Source organism: Cyanistes caeruleus, chromosome 4, assembly GCF_971803275.1.
Source record: "Cyanistes caeruleus chromosome 4, bCyaCae1.hap1.1, whole genome shotgun sequence".
Taxonomy (NCBI): Eukaryota; Metazoa; Chordata; class Aves; order Passeriformes; family Paridae; genus Cyanistes; species Cyanistes caeruleus.
Window position 1 is genome coordinate 74,244,447 of NC_141704.1, and position 19,429 is coordinate 74,263,875.

The window sequence follows — 19,429 nt, forward strand, 5'->3', positions numbered from 1 at the left end:
GTGGGAGCCCCCTGAGGTGGGAGAGGTGAAACTGCCAGTTCATCACTCAGTGCCATGGCAAGAACAGTGTGCTGGCAGCAATGAATGCACTGGAGGATCAGGAGCTCAGTTGGGAGAGAGACACTGTTTCTCAATTAATTTCAACAGATAACACTTAGCTACAAGAAGTCACTCTGCTTTTGGCAGGGGAAAGCCTTCTCCCCCTCCCCTCCTTTTGAGGGGCACACATCCCAGAGAGATGTGTGGTGGGGTGTTATGAAAACACCTGTACAGCTTGTGATGTGCAAATCACTTTATTTTGGAGATGAGGAATGGGTGCCTCACTCTAAGCATAGGGACAATCCATCGTGGAGTGGGTGCAGCTGGTGAGCCTGTTGCTGGGGTTGTACCTCAGATCCTGTGTCCAGCTCTGAGTCCATCACTAAAGATGGACATTGAGGGGCTGCCCAGGAAATTCCATTCCAGGGAATGGAATGGAACTGGGGAAGGGGCAGGAGCAGAAATGTGATGAAGAGCAGCTCACGGGGCTCAGCCTGGAGAAAAGGAGGCTCAGGGGGGACCTCCTGGCTCTGCACAACTCCCTGACAGGAGGATGAAGCCAGGGGATGTCAGGCTCTGCTCCCAAGGGAACAAGGGACAGGATGAGAGGAAACAGCCTCAAGTTGTGCCATGAGAGGTTTAGTTTCTTCACTCAACAGGTGGTCAAAAATTGAACAGGCTTCCTAGGGAAGTGGTAGAATCACCCTCCATGGAAGACTTCAAACACCAAATGCAGCACCTGGGGACATGGTTTAGCACTGAACATGGTTTAGTGAGTGGATGATGTTAACTGTCTTTTCCAACCTAAACGATTCTATGATTCTACTGTTCTATCCCATAACACAATCCCCTGGTAGTGTGGTGATTCCACAGAGAGTCCTCACCCTTGGTATAACATCCAGTCTGTCTGAAAGGATTATGTCTGTTTAGATGTGAGGCAAGTCATACACTGAACTTGGAAGCTTAAGCAAAAAAAATCTGCTGAAGTCAGTTTACATTGGTGAGTTTCCTATAGTCCTTTGAAACTAAAACTGAGCAAGCCAGCTATCATTTAAAGCTCTAAACATGATAAACACACACTACATGGATGCTGAACTGTGTGACTGTGTCACCCTGAAAACTCAGCTTCTGAGCTTGCTGACAGGGTTTTCTAAGGACTTTCCCAGGACAGTAACTGTAAACATAGATATGTGTACATTCTTTCTGTTACATGTCTTGTGATAGGCATCTCTCATGGCTAGTGCAGTGAGAAAGTGTTATCCTGACCATCCAATCCCTGGCCATGGTCAGAAACCTATAAATCCTGGGAGGAAAAATAAATTTTCTCTTCCTTTCACCACACCTCGACCTGTATCCATGTGATCTGTTCATCTTCAGCGGCAACATGACTGGTTAGTTTGTTAAAGTGGACACGTGCACAAGATTTGGAGTTAAGCGCATTTCTAGATGTCTGCAGTACCAGGATCAAATTACTGTACTGCAACCAAAGCTGAGGCGGTCACTGTGGGCCATGACAGAGCTACTGAGATACAAGAACAATAGAGAGATATCCTGATACTTGGGGATTCTCATTGAAGCCAGTGCTCAAATGCCATCAGATGCTGATTTAGCCCAGAAGAATCTTGACAATGGATGGGACCCACACACAAGAATGTCTATTGATGTTGGTTTTATTTGGTTCAGGGATGGAATGCTATGGTGTAATAGAGAGCCCCAACATCCCTGGGTAGAACAGGTGGTTAATTCTGCATTACAAGAAGTCTGCCTGGAGGCTTGAGGTCAGAAGAGCTCCTGAAAGGATTTTGAAATTTTCTCATAAATGCTGAATGCTGAAGTTATGATTAAGTCATGTTTACCCGTTAATTGTGCAGTAAATAAAGCTGAGGCTTTAACCTCCCAGTGGCAGTGATGCAGCGTGTTAATTAGAGAGCTTGCCAGGGCCATGCTGGGTAGGGGTCTGGGAGGCACAACTGTGTTATCAGTTGTATTGACATGTGCTGGGCACTCTGTGGTCACACCGCATGCTCAGCAGATCCAGTGTGGGCTCCCCTGCTATGAAAGGGCTGCTGTCTGAAACATTTGGCTCTCAGTCAAAGTCTCAGAGCCTGAAGATCAAGAGTTACTTGGGTTGTTCGTTTGCTCTCTCTCTCTCTCTCTCTCTCTCTCTCTCTCTCTCTCTCTCTCATTTCTATTGGTTTTTATAGATCCACTTGCCCACTCACATGGGGGCTGCATGGGATGGAACAGGCTGACTCATACAGCAACAGTGCATGAGGCTGTGGAGAGTGGGAAAATAAAGGTCTAAAGGTTTGACTTGCAGCTCTGCTTCTATTTATTATTTTCCCACTATTTCTAACCAAGTATTTCTCATACTTGGAACTTAGTCCTAAAATGGGACTTGAAACTTTCCCACGTGTTGAACCTACCTGGATTCAGAAATCTTCACAAGCCTTTGCTAAACATTTACCAAAGCTGTCTACTCACAAGCTCCCAGGACGTTCCTAGGGCACTAAATGGAGATGCGGGATAAGGGATGGAAGTGACAGATAATTGGGAAATGTGAGGAGGAGGAACTGATGAAAAAAGCTGTTGGTTGTTCACAGAAACACTCTTACAAAAATGCTTCCCAGACAGAAAACAGAAATGTAAATATTCTCATGTGAACTCTGTCATGTGCATCTGTATCCCAAATTTATGTTACTCATGCCAGTACCTTTTCTTTGCACCTCTATTCCTTCTCCATAGGACATTTCTTCTGAATTTGTCTGGATCCTAGCACTTAAAAATGCAATCATCTGTTACAGCAGTAAGTCAGTCCTGATTCACCATTCCAGCCCACAAACAAATTGCACAATCAAAATCCAAGGAAATTCTGAAAGAAAAAGGAAGAGATGTCAGTGCCTGAGAAATTATTATCTGATGGGGAGATGTGGATGGATCTTGAAACAATTCAGTATTTCGTTGCTTGTTTGTTTGTTTTTTTTTCTGGTAGTGTAGCATTTTCTTAAAAGAAACCACAGGACTTGAGATATTACAGTCCTGCAAACACAGCTGCAAGCTACAAACCAGGAAACAGATCTAGTTCTCACTTCTGATTCATTACATCACTTTCTGCCTGGTGACGCCCCATCTTTGTCTGCCAGCAATATCTGTTGTAATAACAATCAATATTTTATTGTAAGCTTGTTGAAGCATGAATTATCTCTCACAGAATAAGCACAATGAAGACATTAAATCCAACTATATCAGGGAGAATTTTTTTCACAAACAGGACATATGGTCTTTGTCAGAAAACACAGCTGGTCTAGTATTTATTCTCCACTTACATGAAAATAATAGATTTACTTTCCCATTCCTCCATCATCAAATTATCATTGTAGGCTCATTATTTGCAGAGTAATTAAAGAGACTCTATCCAGATGATCCTTGAACAACAGCAGCAAAAAAAGTGGATATCACTTTCTTCAGTATGAAAGCCATCATGTTCCTTAGAAAGAGCTTCCAGAAATCTGTACAATTCACACAAAAATGCTCACTTTGCCATTCAGATGGGAACATCCACAGGTATGGGACAGTATCAGCCACACCAGAACAACACCTATTTCCAGTTCATTCCAAGTGGAAATCAACCAGTGGGAGGTTAAACACCTGGCCTGGTCAAACAGCAATTATTGGCATGGACTGAACTAGAACAGAAAATTCTAGGATCCTCTCTTTGTCCTTAATCCACTCAGTTCCACTGGCCCAGGAATTTCAAACTGTATGCAAGGCAATTACTTTTATGATTTTTCCTTTTTAATCAGCCCTAATAGGGTCATTTTGGTCTCTTTCAAAAAAAAAAGCTTGAAAAAAATTGATGATCTATCTTATTATTGTTTGTCTGTCGAGGTTATAATTTTTGGGATACAAATTCCATGGACTATTTTGAAAGTTAATTACTGTAGGATCTGTATAAAGAATGAAAATCAATTTCTCATTCCCCAAGGGCGTCTTGAATTAAAGGGTTTGAAGCAAAAAGTCCCTTTTACTTCTTCTTGGTACAACTCCTATTACTTGAAAGAAATATTTTGAAATACCTCATGCTTACAATGCAGTTATGCATGGGGGTTTGCAGACACAACTTTAATTGGTCCCCAGGACCTTGCTTTGAAGTGATGACTCACAAAGAGTATTTTGTCAAGCCAACTGTGCCATAAAAATATTAAGTGTTGCTTAAAACAGTGAAGGTTTTATTATCCTGTTAACTTCCTGTCATGAAGCATTGCATTAAATTGTACTTTTAAGGGATTAATGACCAATTTGCTTCATTCCTTGCTGTATTTGTGGTTATAAAAGCTATTAAAAGCCATGTTATCAACAACAGTGTTAATGAAGATATTGGAAAATCAGTCAAGCACAAATATATTCTAATTCATAGTACTAAACCAATTGCCTTTCCCTAGGAGAGTTTTTTTTTAGTGTTCCCTCATGACCTTGCAGCACTGTGGCCATTTTGTGGGCGTAGCCAGAGAAGTTAAGTGTTTGAGAAAGAAACACAAGGAGGAAAAACCTTCATCCACATGACACAAGTCTGAAGCCCTCTCACTCAGGAAGGACCATCCAGAAGTGTGGAAAGTGTCCCTGTAAACACAGACAGCAAACAGCACAACGTGTCACTAGCACAGCTGAAAACAAGTACCAAACTATGGGAAAAAGCCACCATTCCCACAGTTGTTATTTTGGAAAGACACACTGCAAGATGGAAAATTAATCCAATTTATTCCGTGAGAGACAGGTCTACAAAATCAGCTTTGTGAAACAATGATGAATTCTTAAAGTTTTTTTGTTTATAAATAGAACCAAGTAATTGATTTCTTTGCTTGTTTAGCAAGTAGCTTATCCACAGAGCTATGTGGCCCTGGGAAGCTGAAACCATTCATGAAGTTTTGCTTCTGAATTTTGCAACCATTTTTTACTAAATAGATAAAAATGTAGGAATACTGAAATATGTAGATGCTGGTTGAAACATTTCAAAATTGTATTTTTCATTTTTTCTTTTTTTTTTTTTCTAGAAAGCAAACTTGAGAAAAAGAAGTTAAAGGTAAAACACTTCAAGCAGACTTAAAACAAGGTCACATTTTCAGTATCACAACTAACACAAGCCCCCACTACGTGTGTAGCTTAACACAAACTTGTTTTTTTAGCTATCAAATTGCCAACCAGTAACAAAACAGCAACAGACTGCTCCATACTGGTATTCTGATTGCCACCTTGGGAGTTTTCACACCAAGCTGCCATGACTCAGAGTAAAAAGGACACTAGGACACTAGGACACTAGGACACTAGGACACTAGGACACTAGGACACTAGGACACTAGGACACTGGTCCAGCACATTGATGAGACATCACTGGAAAACAGTGAATGTTCAACGCCCCCAGACACTGAACAGCAGAGGAAAGGAGAGTTAAAGATTAAAAACAAGCAACCAAACAACCCCTCAAAGTCCTGTCTTTCCATGTACGGGGATACAAGAGGTCTCCCAACCATGGGCATCCTCCCTGCATGGTGATCTCACTTCTCCACCCTCAAGTGTTTACTGGGAGAGGGGCTGTCAAAAATGGGGGCTCTGAGCTCAGTGATTTCCTTAACCCCACACAGCCACTCACAGGGAGAACCCAGCTCAGCCAATTCCCAGCCTGGTCCCTCATCAATGGATCTATTATTTACACAATGCAGTTTTTAACATCTTATATGAAAGCCCCATACATATTAAGATGCATGGCACTCAATTTATTTACCTCAGAAGGTGAAGAGATTCAAAAATTCTGACTAGTGAGTAATTTGTGCCAAAGTAAGGAAATAAATGTGAGCTTTACTTCTTTCTAGGTTATCTTGTTATTTTTGCTGACCGCATGCAGTTACTGGTGGAAGAAAATTTGAGTGTGACTCAGCAAATGATTGAGAAACGTTTGAGGATGGTGATCTCACAGTGGGATTGTGAAAAGAGCCATCTCTGACACCAAGCTCATATTTAGCAGGTAATTGCTTATGCACTGCAAACTAGGTGATTTTTTTCTTCGCAGCACCATTTGACTGTAAAAACACAAGAATTACAGCAAAACTGATTATGAGGGTTTTTTTACTGTCTAAGTAATAGCCATAGACTACTTAAGAATGCCTGCACAGGCGTTAAACTTTTTAAAATTCCATTAGCATGAAAGGAAAACAAGTGAGGAGCATTTTCAAAACTATTTCCAAGGTGGTACCATTTACTATCAGTGGTGTGGGCTTAAGATACCCGAGTTGTGTTAAAAGCATAGATATGTCAGCTGAACTGGTTACTTGCTTTTTATATTTTCCTTTTATTTTCTGCTTTTTAATATCTTTTAATGTCCTCTTTATTCTTCTCTCACTCTCTTTTCCTTTCTTTTATTTTTTTGTTCTCTGATTACTGTGGTAGTGAAGGATTGTTGCTCATCTATTCCTCCTTCCTTTCTGGACAGTTGCTGTGGCCTATTCCCACCTACTTCAGAATCTTTACTCAGACAGAGAATTTTAGGATATGCAGGTTCTCCATCAGCAGTTGTGTCCTTGGGAAGCACTGAGTCCTGGAGAGGAGCAGCCCTTAGTGGTCAGGACAGTGAACAGCCCATTGAACCACTATTTCCAAAGCCTGGGTGTGGATCCTCCATCCACTGATACCAAATGTTATTGATCCAAATGCTGATTCAGGTTGACAGCAATTTGCCAGAAGTTTGGGCTCTGCATAATTTGAGTTGACTCTGGAAACTACTGGAAACAGAAATCTATATATAGCTTACAGGTTTAAAACAAAGCCAGCTGCTTTTGAGGGAATGCTATACATTAAAGGAGCTTTCAGAGATGTTGAGTGTCAGGAAAATTAATCCACAAACACCAGACGTTTATGTCCAAACAGGAGACAGAGGAGTCTTTTTACTTTATTCGAATAAAGGAAGAGGCCATGGGGCATTCCTCTGGGGTCTCTCCAATTTTGGAGGGCACAGCCTCCTTTTTACCCTAATTTTCTGGCCATATATCCCTTCTCTCTTTCCCCATTGGCTGAGACTCTTGAGAGGTACAGGAACGCCTCCCGGAACATCTGATACCTGAGACACACACCACCCCCCACCCCGCCCCCTATGCATAATCCCTTCTTAATTCTTAACTCTTGTGGAATTCATGGTGCTTCCTCAATGCCTCGTTCATCCTTCAATGGAATCCATCCCACTGTTTCTGTTACCTCGCAGTGATAGTTTCATCTTATCAGCAGACCCACAGCTTGTTTGTAAAGACAAACCTGTCATTATTCTCACTGAGGAAAGGCTTTTGTCTCAGATTTATGGGAAGTAGAGATTTTTTTATTTTATGTGTTTCTTTATAAATTTTGTATGTTGTATCCCTAAAAATCTCCAATGACACTGAACTTCTAAAACTGAATAGATATAAGTCTGATAGTAAAGACAGAGATAGAGAGAAGGACAAAAAATACATGCCCACAGCCATGCACACTCTTTGGGAAATGCAGAGATAGCATAAGCAATAGCACTAAAAAAATCTATACCACAGCAGATCAGCTCATCTAGTGTCAATGAAATTCAAGCTTTATTATTAAAAGCACTCAGAATGCAAATGCTTGAACTGATGCTACATTTCTCAATTACTCTGATATATTTGATATTCATATCAATTAACTAATTCTACATACATGGGGAATAGAAGAAATATAGACTAATATAACACTGGCTGTTGATTCTGATTGACAGCTGTGAAGTATGGCCACATCAGGTTGTTAAAGTTTAAAAGGATTTTAAAATTAGATGTAGTATTTCTGAGCCTAGTGCTGAAAAACCCTGACATTTGCAGTGCTGGGAGAAGGCTGTGAGAAGGATTTCTATCCTGGTTTCCCACCCAGAAGAATATATTTACTGTTCAAACATTTTGAGGCAGGCACCCATGGAAATCAGTGGGAACTCTGCCACAGGTTTTAAGGGAAGCAGAATCTGTCCCTATGTGTAAATATAAAGCAATATATTTTTTCCCCTGTTAAAAACCACCATCACAACTGGATGGAACCTGGTTTTAAACACTCAGACATGGGGCCTCTTTTACCAGAAGTCTCCAACGATGACCATCCTTAACACCACACCAGCTGCCAGCCAAAGGCTCTGAAATGCTGATTTTAATCAAAAACTTTCCATTCAGATTTAGCTTACAGTTTACTCACAGCTCAAAAGTGCTTTGCAGCACTGGAATTTTCAGGATGCGATGCCGAGCCAAATACTGCAGACACAGCTTGCTCATAAGACAGCAATCTCGTGGCCCACCTTGGAGACTGTAATAGGGCTACTGTACTCAGCCTCCCACCCTTGGTGAAGCCCACTAATAGCATCTGTTTTATAGCATTCACTCCTGCAACCTGCTAGTTCCTTGCCTCTCCTGCTGTCACAGAGAGGATGTGCTTTACTATGCTGCAGGTCTGGTGGAAAGTTGTCAGACTTCAAGCCAAATGTAAAAGCAGCCAGTGCTGAATAAATGACTTGAAATACCTTCTCCAGGGACCCCTTCCAGGTCCAAGATAGGCAGATTTGGCCAGTGTTTGTAGACAGTCTTGCTCAGAGGCAAATTAAAAATCAAAATACAGACACCATTTGAAAAACATTGAAAGCTAGACTCAAACATCCACCATGTATTAAGACATTCTTATATAAAAATAACCACAAGGTTGCAAATTCATACTTTCCTACATGGTGAGACCAACTACAACCAGGAATAAACCTGGACATGTGTGGGGCAGACTGCGGTACTACTTTCAGAGAAAGCACAAAACTTGAGGTGGAAAGCTGGAGTGAGAAAAACAGGATGCTGTGAACCAGGTAATTGAATCGAGCAGTGGGTGGCACACAGAGCAGGACTCTCACCTGCCCCAGTGTAGCTCACAGGAGCTGCCTCATGCAGGCCAGTGGGACAAAGCAGCACACTCACTATGGAAATACTGAAATTTTACCTGGGTTAGTCCATGGGACCCTTAATACCCGACTCACAACCCATCCCTCTCATCAGCTCTGCTGGGGGTGGAGACCACACTGCAGTTTGGGAATCTGACCAGACCCCAGTACCAGACAGCTGGAACATGTCCTGCTTCTGCTGCGGGGGATGAGAAACAGGAGGGGTTTGCCAGCAGAAGGTTTTCCAGGAGACTGGAGGAATCCCGAGATGTGGGGCAGGAGAAGATGCAAGGTAGGGCAAAGATCTCCACATGTGTGGGTATCACAGAATCACAGAATGGCTGGGGTTGGAAGGGACCATTACAGATTATCCAATTCCCATCCCCTTGCCATGGGCAAGGACACCTTCCTCTATCCCAGGTTGCTCAGAGCCCCATCCAGCTTGGCCTGGAACACCTCCATGGATGAGAAAGCCACAGCTTCTTTGGGAATCCTGTGCCAGGGACTCACCACACTCACAATAAAGAATTTCCTCCCAGTATCTAATCTAAGTTTCTAAATCTCCTTCAGTTTAATGGAATTCTTCTTTGTCCCATCACTACATGTCCTTACAAAAAGTTCCTCTCCAGTTTTGTTGTTGGCTTCTGTTATACTGAATGGACAAATGTCACCTATATTACTTAATTTGGGGGGATTTTGTACCTGCAGAGCATTAAGAAAGACTGCACTCCAGCTGGCAGGCATGGCCACATGAATGACACACAGCTGAGGGGGTCAGAACACCACAGAATGGGTACAGAAGAGTGGTAAAGTGGAAAAAGAGACAAGGGAAAAACTTCAAGCCAGTTTTGCTGCTATCCCAGAGAGATATTTTTGAGAAATATCAAAGAAATTTTGCTTTATCTCAGAGAGCTACAACTTCAGACAAAACTAGTCACCTTTCCAACTAGCAGCCACTTTACATGATGCTTGTTCTTGGACGTCACTGTTTAGATTCTCTGTCTGGGTTTAGAGCCTGGCTACATAAAAGATTTTTGGCCATAACTGAGTGCCACAGAGTGCTGCTGAGTGCCACAGCCCAGGACTGCCACCAGCATCTTGACCCCTGTTGGACCACAGGCTGTGCCCAGGGATGACTTGGAAGCAGCCATGCAATTGTAAGGTCAAAATCTTGTTTACAGCTATTGCTTCCCACAACACAGAAAGAGTAATCTCAGCCCATGGTGAGATTACTCCTGCTCTGCCTCTCTGGGGTAAGATCACATAGCACAAGCCACCTCACTCCTCACAACCGCAGATATCATTGCAAATCCTCAGAGATCCAGGAGCCCATCATTCTGCCTCTTCACATTGCTCCTCTTGTCATACATCACCCCTCATGCTATATGAGATAGCCAGAGTCATTGTGAAAGCTACAGGGCTCCCAAAATAGCCACTCATGGTATGAGTCACGTCTCAGTGCTGCTGTGGTTTGGTCAGCAGCTAAACATTGCAAATCCATGGCACATCTGGAATAGAACACTGCCAGTCAGCACTGGCTGGCTGAGGACACCTTTCACTTTTGTATTCACTGTTCTTCATTGTTTTCATCTGCTCATCAATCTTATGCCACTAGTCCCTGTGATACATAAGTAGCAAAACGGACAGGAGCCTGTGCTTCCATGAAAATGAAGCCTATCCTTACATCCATATCTGAGCAGAATCTCACTCAAGCAATTCATATCTCAAGGTTGAAATCTTAAAACACTGCAGAATGTTCTGTTTGTGCAGTTATCAGAAATTATCTTGTATTTGGTAATGAGTTGAAATGTGTTAAAAATTATAGTGAAGAAAATAAAAATCTCCCAAGCAGTAAGGAGGAGATCAGAGTTTGGGCACATACCCAAAACCTTCAGCCAATTCAAACTCAAGTATCTGCCTGCTTTTAAATGTTTGCTTGCACACCAAAAGTAAAATTATGCCAAAAAAATCACAGCTTCACTAGAACTTATTGTAATTATCATTTTCAAGAGGAAACTGTGAAAATGTGAGTTAGGAGGCAAAAGGAAGAAATAACCTGGAATCAACCACATTCTCCAGCTGTTTAAGCACCACAGAGCTTTCTAGGGTAGGCAAGAACTTTGAGCTGCTTGAAAGTCCAAATTTTTACTTTAAAATTATAGGACCAACTTTGTTTTATGTATATTATTTATCAATTAGGCATTGATATTGCTCTTGGTACTGTATCAGAGTGGGCTTGTGTGGGGGTAGGTGAAGAGCAAATATCTGTAATCATCGGGGAAGGAAATGAAGAGAAATAATCACTTCCAAATTTGAAGCAAGGAAATGAAGACGCTTTCCCTGTGTTTCCCCAGTTAACTAGACATTAAATAATTAAGGTCATGTTTGTTTGTTTTTTAGATTTGAAAAAAAAATAAAGCAAAGCTTCTTATGGCCTGTAATGTGTATAAGAGCCTGTGAGTCCTGCCAGATGCCAGGGGAATTTCTCAACGTGCTCACTGACACACAGAATACTTTAAAATGTTACACAGAAAAGTCTGTCTTCAAGAAGCTGATAGGACTTCATGCCAGCTCTGGGATACCTTTAATATTGAAAAGAGCTGCCAATGTTTATTATTTCACATTCCAATTTGTTGCCATAAACAGTTCAAAAGAAATTATTAGCTTCACATTAAAGAGGCTCTGCCAGCAAGGGAACAGAGCAGTCAGAGTTGCCAGAGCCCTCGGCTTTGCTCCTGGTCTTTTGGGAATGCTTTCAAATCACACATAATCAGACAGGAGTAGTGCTGGAGGCAAAAAGCAGATTAAACTGAAAGTTGAACAGTGTGACAGTTTGCCTGTTATTATTGTGTCTTACTGAACCACTGTTCTTGCAAGTCCATAATGACATCATGATAAAACTGCAGGCAAACCCATGATATTTTTTTAAGGCTCTGGAATATTTTGACTAGAGAGGAAAGAAAAGTCAATCTCCCATCTTCCACAGCTAACAAAAGCTAACCTCCTCTGAATTTCCTTTGAAGGTTGTACAATGCAGCAATAAACATGCTTCATGAACATGTTGCATACATTAATCCTGAGTTGAGGAAAAGAAGAGTTTTAGATTTACACATGTAAGGTGAAATGGAGGTATAGGACAGAGAAAAGAGACATCCAGTTAAACCCAGGATATACTCACAACATGGCTAACACAAATACCAAAAATGCCAGTAATCTGGGAACATGGATTTGAGAGATCCTACCCCTTCCAATCCCACTGGTGTGTCAGCTCTCTCCCCTCAAACAGGGAATCATCACTGGTACTGAAAAGCCTAAGAAAAGAAATTTCCATCATGATAAAGGGCTGCAAAAAGATACAATTATAATAAAACTCCACTCAGCTTTTTACTTCATACAAATAATCCTTTCAGAGTCAAAACCATATATTTATTCTAGATAACAGATGCACTGCTGTTGCAAAAGCAGGCTGTGCACTTGGCATAGCATTTAGTACAGCAGCCCCTAGCAACATTTTCTTACCCCCATCGTGGGGAAGTCTGCATCTGTGCTGGAATAGGATAGATAGCTACTTAAATATTTACTAAAGGAACTATATTATATGCTAAATATTTATAGAATGCATGCTTCACAAAAGCATATCTGTGGAATAAGTGCATTTGGTTTATCCTAGGTATATAAGTTTACTTTTGGAAATGTTCTTGAACAATGCAAAGTATGACACTTTTATAGCATGTGACAAATTGAGTTTGTGTTAAAATCATATTTGGAATTGTAAGTTTATAACAGAGCATGTAGATCATTAAGAAGACATTTAATCCATTTTACCTAGGGTATAGGTCCATATAAAACTCGATAATGAATAAGTTTTTATGTTTCAAATGATAAGATTATTTTAACTCCGTAGTTTTTATGTGCTGGAAGTGTTAAATTTTTAATTGGGTACTCAAAATCATCTTGAGTGATGAATTTCTTTTAGATAATACTTCCCTTAAAGTTGAAGGAAAAGCTTCACAGAGGTAGCAGTGACAGGAAGATTTTTGGATCAGGAACCAAGATGAATGTGTGCACAGACTCTTTTATACTCATACCCAGACAAAAAGCAGTGAAACCACAAGGTCCCTGCAGATTCTCACCAGAGGAGCAGCTGAAGGTGTCACAGACTGGCACAAAAGGTACCCTGCTGCCGTGGAAAAACAGAACTGGTTCAAACACACACAGAAAAGAGAGTTCTCCCTCCTAATTTCACTTGGCTTGGTGAAGTCCCACCAAGACAGATTCATTTTGATCTGAGCCTGCTGAGGAACTTTTCTTCATACTAAAAACCTCTGGATGCAACACAGCCCACCTGACCCAGAACAGATTAAACTGACAACCCCCTGGAACAAGTTCACTGTGAAACACTGGCAGAGCCCTAGGAAAGGCTACACATCTTCCCTTCCCGTATCCAGCCACCTCTTATTGCTGTGAAAATCCACTCTCTGGTGCAAATTAGGATTCAGCCTAAGACCTCTGCTCTGAGTAATCCCCACCGGCTCCTTTTTCATAGAGATCACCTGCAAACCATGGAGATCTGTGATGCCAAAGCCTGGGAAGTGGTTTTTCTGAGATCACCAAAAATGTACTATGCAATATTCTCCCAGGTCTTTGTAGGAAACCCTGCCAGGTCTTTGTAGGAAACGATCAACTAAATAATTTCCACAGTTGTTGGCCCCTGTGGGATTCCATCAGTGTCACAACACAAAATCAAAACCAGTATTAGTTCTGAATATTTGAGCCACAAATAGATAGATCATTACTTCCAACAGAAAGGCAGTTTTAAGTGAATAATATAAAAGGTGCAGTAAAAAGCTTTGGGTCCTAAATACTTAGCGGCTACTGCTGTCACAAAACAAGGTGTCATTCTAATTAGTAATGGCGAAAAGAACGACACAGACTCTCAAGGGAGTCAGAACAGGAGAATTCTTCTAGTTTATTGCTCCAGGTCTCTTTATAGACTGATACGTGGAAAGTACAGAAGGGAAACTCTTATTGGTTAGCAAATCACCACATCACCATCATTGGTCAGTGGGGCACAACACCCTCTGACTCTCTCTTGCAAGGAAAACAAGAGGACAGACAAACAGCACCTGGCAGTTGTTTTCTGTCTCTAAGGATTGTTTTGAAATCCTCCCATGAATTTCCCAGGCTAGCTCTCAGGCAGGACTGAGAGGCCATGGGGCCTGTAATAACTACAGGCACTCTGGTTCAGATTTAGCATCCATAACAAGGGACAGAGAGATGTGCATGGCTGCCCCTCCTCCCAAAATTATCTACAACACGCAAGGGATTTCTCACTCACAGGAAACACAGGAAATGGTAGAGGAAAGAAAAAGGGTGCAAAATGAGACGATATCTCTCAGCATTGGATAAAACAAACTCTGGCTTAAAGGAAGTACTAAAGTAGGCAGATTGTGGACAGACACCTGCACGAAAGTGGTGTACATCCAAACCTAGGTTATCGCTTCTTTGTACACACATAGACAGTTTACTTCCAAATACTTCTGTTTCTCTGTCTCTCTTCCTTTGAACATGCACTTCCTCTGTTGCTACACTTCGTGCTTAAATAAACCCCACTGCATGGTTCTCCTGCATCACACGATTCCTGTTTGCTGATCACTGCTCAACAGCTTTAACTGGACAGGACAAATAAAATATATTTGCAATTTCTTATCTAGAATGATTGCACAAAAACTGTGGAGATTTGAACTGAAAGAACTGCACTTCCACACTGGAAGTGAGGCACTATTTCTGTCCACATAACATGGCTTAAGGGAAGCCAACCCAATTTAATTTGTTCCATTAAGCAAACAGTGCTTTCAAAGTTGCAAAGCTTTCAAAAGAGGAAAATACAGAAAGCTGCCTAGTAAAATATACAGAAACAGCTCAGAGTGATTGACTAGACCTTCTAGATGTCTAATTAGAAACACTTCAGAAGGCACTTAAGTGCTGAACTTTTGAATTAGAGTCCATCCTGGAGAGCCTGAAATTTAATGCCTCCATATTTAAGGCATTACAGACCATGATAAAAAAAACCCTTTCCCCTTTTTCCTATGTTGCCATTCCTGTACTTATCTGTGAACACTAAAGCTACAGGGTACTCTGCATCTTAATTCACTTTTTCACTGTACCACAACATTTTCTGGACCATTGCCTTCATCCACTTTTAAAGCACAAGTGCATTTGAATACTGACAAAAAGAATGGCAGATTTTAGCATTAATATATATGCTTGCTACAGAGCGTGGAATTCAAATCCCAAATTTTCTGCCTCTGAGGAAAACCTTGAACTTCAGTGAAGACCTCCCACAGAAACCAGGAAAGAATTAATGGGCTGCTGAGTTCCTAATATGTCCCACCCTGTGGCACCTGAAGGAAGTAGGTGTTAGACTGGCAGCGAACAGCTTGACAGGTTGAATTTCCAGCTATTTATGGCAACTGACTGAGGGGCCTGGAGCCAAGGACGACCGTTCCCAAGTAAAGTCTGCCTTTGGCAAAGAAAGCCTGGCAGAAAAACAGTGATTTTTCTCGCTGCCAGTGACTTGGGGGTCTCTGACACCAAGTGGGATGGAAGTATTTGCTGTTGTTTTTCCTTTCTGACTTTTATTCATCACTGGAGGGGTGAGGAGGCTGCTGAGCGCTGGGCCCAGAAGGGGCAAAAGGGTTTATGTTCTTGTGTGTTTACTTTGGACTTCAGGGGCCATAGAGAGAGTGGAACTTTTTTATGCAACACAGCTGGCAGGAGAAAATCTCCCTGATTTGAGGGTGTTGGAAGGTGGATGGATCAAAAAAAATTCAGAAGGAAACAATTTCAGAGTTACTATTAAATCATGCTGCTCGGGAAGGGGATGTTCTCTGGGCATTATGGCCACACTGATCAATTCTCACTCCTCTAAGTGACAGTCTGCCTTCACAGACAGTCTTGAGCAGCTGACTCAGCCCATTGTGACCAAACCTCCCAGGCAAACCACCCTGTCAGAAGAGCCCTGCCCAGTTCCCCTCAAGTACAATTATTCCAGGCTGATGGACAGACAGACACTCCTGTATCACAAGCTGGTTTACCAATACTCAGAGAGGGCAGCAGGACCAATGCTCATTTCAGTACTCCAGTAGCCGAAGCAGATTTAAAGATAAAGCAAAGGAATTAATATATAGGAAAAGCAAGCTTGAACACTCTGATTTTGGTGCCTTGTACAGATGTTTGATGTGTAGACATTTTGGGGTAAATATTTTATTTTCTGAAAAACAGACAATTTAATTATCCCACATAAAGCCTCACAATTGTTTTGTTTTGGTTTTTTTTTGTTTTAGTTTGGATTTTTTTAGTTTATTTTGATTTTGGTTTTGAGGTTTTATAGTTTTGGGGTTTTTTTAGCTTAAGCAAATAACAAAAACTAGCTACCCATACAAACTGAAGAAAGAAGGGACTATGTTTACTGGGAGATTTGCCAAGGCACAGGAGATTTAGTTTTAAGTCTATCCTCTTCCTCAAGGCCTTCAAATCCCTATGTGGGACGCACCCTTATCTTTCCTTTAGAGGGAAATCACCCTGAGGTGTTTTGTTCTCAAAAAGTTCCTGGAGCTGTTTCACCTTGCATGGAATATCAGCCAAAATTCTAATCCCTGTACAAATAAATTTTCTATACTTGTATATATTGACAGTAAAAGAGGGATGATGTCTGTCAGTCCCACATGACCATAGTCAGGTCATTTTGTTGCCTACAGCATTATCACAGCCTGTGAGAGAAGGATCCAATGCCTGGAAACAAGTTTGGTTTTTTTCTCTTTTGTTTGTTTGGGGTTTGTTTGGGATTTTGTTTCATTTTGTGTTTTTTTGGTTTTTTATGGGCTTTTTTTTGTTTTTGTTTGTTTGTTTGTTTTTTGAGATGCTATTGTGCAAGAAAACAAACAAACAAGAATGTCACAGCACCAGGACAAAAAGTAAAACATTTCAACCTCAACTCACACACCACATTTCTTGGTGTAAGGAAACAGAAGTGCTCAAAGTATGAGAGAAATATTTTCTCAGTGACTCCCCACCATAATTGTAGATGTTCACCTTCTCCCCAGATATTCCTAGGAAAACATAATTCTCCTGATTTTTTCAGAGCCAGGATATTTGATAAACTTCTGTTAACACAATGGACAATTTCACAGTGAAATTAAAAAAAAAAAACACAGATGGGGCATATCAGAGATCACACTGCACCAAGGCTCTCCAAGCCTATGCCTCTTCTTTCATCAGGCAGTTGTACAGTTAACATCCCCTTGGATTCTTTCAGAATTATCTAATTCACTCAAACATGTGCCTAATTCCAAGATGGTTCTTTTTATTAACATCAAAGGGCTTTGGATCAGACTCTACTGAAAAAAGAGAAGTTTCTACAAGGTTATTGTGCATTTTTTATCAGGTACACAATAGTGCTTCTGTGACTCCTGTCCCTGCCTCACCTATCATCATACACATGTTAGCAGGTAACAGGGCATTAAAGTCATCAGTGTCCTCCAGGAAAGCTGCAGGAAGGTTTCTTGGCATGCACCAAGCAGCAGTTCTCATAAGGGATCACCTGCACAAGCAGCACATTCCCACCTCACTACCCACACTCTCTTGCAAGTACACAGATGTCTTGCCACAAATTACTGTGACTGAAAAGGTCTGAGTTGCAGAGGGGCAGAGGGAAAAAGGAGTTGTTTAAAAACCGTTTCTGCCTGATTCTGAACTTAAAAATTGCATATGCCTGGAGGTTAGAGAGTAGCTGTCCCTAAGCATCTCTTTCCTAGCTTTATCTCTACCCCGACCAACCAAAATCATATTTTTATGGGCTTCATTGTAGTTATCATAAATCAATAATTTACAACTTCAAAATACACATTCTCAAATGACACAGCTCTGGTCTTCATAGTAAATTAAGGCCCTACCTGAAAGAGGGCAAAACTTCCCTTGCAGCCAAATAAAAAGGCATTCAATGGGATACCAGACAATCATAACAGCCCCAGTAGAAAAAAGTAAATTGTAAAAATAATATTATCCAACGATGAACACAAAGCCCTTGTAACACCACTTCCCAAAAGACTGCTCAATTGCAAGTGTTTTAATTTCAGTGAATGCTGTAAAACTTGAAATTAGTAAATTAACACAATAAAATTAGTTAACTGTAAATTAGATTAAGTTTCAAGGGAAATGAAGTAATGACACTTTTTACATTTCAGACCTTGCACAGCTGAAATTATGCCCTTGAAGAGTATTTCCCTGCCCTTACACTGTTGAAATCCCTGATACTGTCAATACTAAGTACAGAAAAGTACTCGAAATTCTACAAAATCATTTTTCGAAGCATGACTAATAAAAGCAGACCAAAAAGTTAATAGAGTAAGTAATTTGGAAGATGCTGAAAAGTATTAATAAACAAGACACACCCTTTAATACACCTGGAAAATATCAGAGAGTGGAAAATGACCCGAGCAAATAATCATAAATTTCAACTGAAAAATGGAGTGAGGGAAGGATGATTTGGAGAGTTTGTGTTCACTGCTCAATCTTAAATAATGGTCTAAGTACTAACAAACAGGAAACATCTTTGCTCAGGTGCTGAATGTCTTTCTTCCTGGAGCATATATAGGTTGAAGATGTGCAGCACATCATATAACTGGTACTCTAAAAATGGACCCTGTATAATCAGCCTCCCACTAGAAAAGAACAGGAATTGCAATGATTCATGGTTTACTCTTCTAATTGCAATTAAGAAACCAAATCTTACTTTAAAAAATACTGATATTTACAGGACATAAGAGCATGTGTTTACTAGTAATGCCACTGCTCTTAGAAAAAAAATTCATATAGCATGTATAATTGGGAGAGTAATTTTTAGATCTGTGAATATATGATCCCTACAGTTCACAAAATCCAGACTCCTTTACCAAATTCCACTCTCCTTCTCAGGAAATAAAAAAAAAAAACAACCCAGAAGTTGCACTAAACTAGGCTCAAAGCTGGTTAGATGGAAATCACAGTCCGAGAATGGCAGTAAAGGGGTTTAAATTTTCTGTCTGAGAGCATCAGCTGTGGTTCCTAAGCCTTACTGTGGGGCTGGAGAGCCACCCTTTGGTCACTGCTCTAAGTGCAAAATCAATATAACTGCACATGGACAGCTTCTGCCTTCTGAGGAGGGCTCTTGATGAACACCTAGAAATTTACTAGTCTCACCAACAGCTGTTCCAAGGATGTCTGGCTTAACACCATTTACAGAGTGCATCTTACCTCACAGGGGTGGCAGGGAGGACTTTCTGCACATGGGGGGCTTTGAGCATGTTATGTGCTGAATGCTGCTGTTCCACTCCGTGCCCTCTGTTCTGTCTTATAATGGACACAAACCAATTCCCACAAACTGAGTGCCTGCATCATTTCTCA

At 41.0% G+C, this 19,429-nt stretch overlaps 1 long non-coding RNA gene across 1 annotated transcript; it reads right to left on the minus strand.

The window, feature by feature from the left end:
- Nucleotides 1–1,695: 1,695 nt before the first annotated feature.
- Nucleotides 1,696–19,429, minus strand: LOC147653771 (uncharacterized). Its single transcript, XR_015285898.1, has 2 exons — nt 19,280–19,429; nt 1,696–2,911 (listed from the first exon to the last, which is right to left on the minus strand). It is a non-coding gene; the product is annotated as an uncharacterized LOC147653771 (long non-coding RNA).